Source organism: Benincasa hispida, chromosome 7, assembly GCF_027475165.1.
Source record: "Benincasa hispida cultivar pf3 chromosome 7, pf3_genome.v1.1, whole genome shotgun sequence".
Classification (NCBI taxonomy): domain Eukaryota; kingdom Viridiplantae; phylum Streptophyta; class Magnoliopsida; order Cucurbitales; family Cucurbitaceae; genus Benincasa; species Benincasa hispida.
In genome coordinates this window covers 42,843,205-42,844,965 of record NC_143484.1, presented here as the reverse complement: position 1 = coordinate 42,844,965, position 1,761 = coordinate 42,843,205, and the positions used below count along the sequence as shown (strand labels likewise).

Genomic DNA, 1,761 nt, shown 5'->3' with positions numbered 1-1,761 from the left:
AACTCCTCTATCGGACGCAAGCTAAATCAAGCAAGATAAGAGTTGAGTTGAATATGGAACGCAACCGAAGTTGGATGCCCGGATGACACACGTGTGGGTAAGCTAAAACGAAGAGCGTAACCAGATTCAACGCCGCATTCGAATAAGTAATAGCAAAGTTTTGAATTGTTTTGAATGAACACATTCTCAAAAGCTAAACACAAAGTTGTGGTGAATGAATAAAAAAGTTTTTGAGCAAAGGCTTGCCAGATCTAAACTTAGAAAATATCTTTTTGAAGAAACAGCTAAAGTGGAAGAGAGCATTGCGGCGATGGTTAGAGACATGAGTAAATTATATTCTTAGAAGCTAGTCACCGCAAAGGAAAGCCTGAAGGTGAGTTAATTTCTTGAGTATAAGGCATGCTTGAGGACAAGCATGATTCTAGCATTTGCGTTGAGAGATGATTTGCTATTGTATGTGTGTTGCATAATCGCATAACATGAATGCAATCCTAGGAAGTGTTAGCTAAACCCGTTCCCCGCATATTCATCGCATCTCCGTATTATCAACTCTTGTCTTAACTCTGCCGCATACTTTTTATATTGCAAACAACAAACCAACCAATCATTAATTTATTTGTTACCGAAAAGTTATCTTAAGAACCGCATATCGTTTTCCTTAGTCTCTACGTTTGACTCTGGACTTACCAGGAAACTCAGTAGGATTTATACTTGGATTCTGCTGAGAAAACTTGTTGCATAACGCATTTTCCATCACTGCAATACCTTTCATTATTTCACCGCATAAAATAATGTATCAAGTTTTTGGCGCCGTTACCGGGGACTTCGACAATTCAGTGTGCTAACGGTAATTTTTCTGATTTCTTTGCAGCTTTCAATCTCTGGGGAATTACGACCCATAGATTTAAAGAACATTTTGACGAAGATTGAGAGACAGCCGCCAATAACAACAACAAGATAGAACTCCAAGAATGGTGGAACAACCAGAAGAAAGGGCCGTAAACGCAAATAATATAATGGCCAACCCCATCCTCTTGGCGAATGACCGCAATAGACCCATACGGGACTATGCGTCACCTAACCTCTACGATTTCTCCCCAGGATCATGAGGCTAGCACTAGACGGATGGAGGTTTGAAATGAAACTAGTGATGCTGTAGATAATCCAGACTATTGGACAGTTTGGAGGAAGGCGTAGCGAGGACCCGCACGCCCACCTCCGGAGCTTCATAGAAATCTGCAACACTTTTGTGTTCCCGAATATCTCTGCCGAGGAAGTTCGACTAACTTTGTTCCTGTTTTCGTTGTGCAATCACGCAAGAAAATGGGCTTATTCTCTCGAACCGAAAAAGATAACTTCGTGGGAACAAGTCGTGGAAAAGTTTATGAAGAAATATTTCCCACCAACTGAGAATGCCATGAGAAGGAAATTAATAATGAATTTTGAACAGGAAAATGACGAATCACTCAGTGATGCTTGGGCGAGGTTTAAAAGGCTGGTAAGAGACTGCCCACATAATGGCTTACCAGACTATTTACAGATGGAGATTTTTTACCAAGGACTGAACCCTGGTTCGTAGACCGCTGCCAATGCAGCATCAGCTGGAGGTCTGCTGGACAAAACTGATGAGGAGGCCAAAAATATCCTTGATCGCATTTCAAAAATCACGAGGACTGAAAAGAAAGCGACCAAAGATTAAGAATTAAAGATAGTGACGTGAACAATGGGGCCATTGCATCCCTTCAGAACCAAATGATTGCG

At 41.3% G+C, this 1,761-nt stretch overlaps 1 non-coding gene across 1 annotated transcript; it reads right to left on the bottom strand.

Moving 5' to 3' along the window:
• Nucleotides 1-1,417: 1,417 nt before the first annotated feature.
• LOC120082327 (small nucleolar RNA R71) lies at nt 1,418-1,524 on the bottom strand. The gene has a single exon (XR_005483157.1). It is a non-coding gene; the product is annotated as a small nucleolar RNA R71 (small nucleolar RNA).
• Nucleotides 1,525-1,761: the final 237 nt, after the last annotated feature.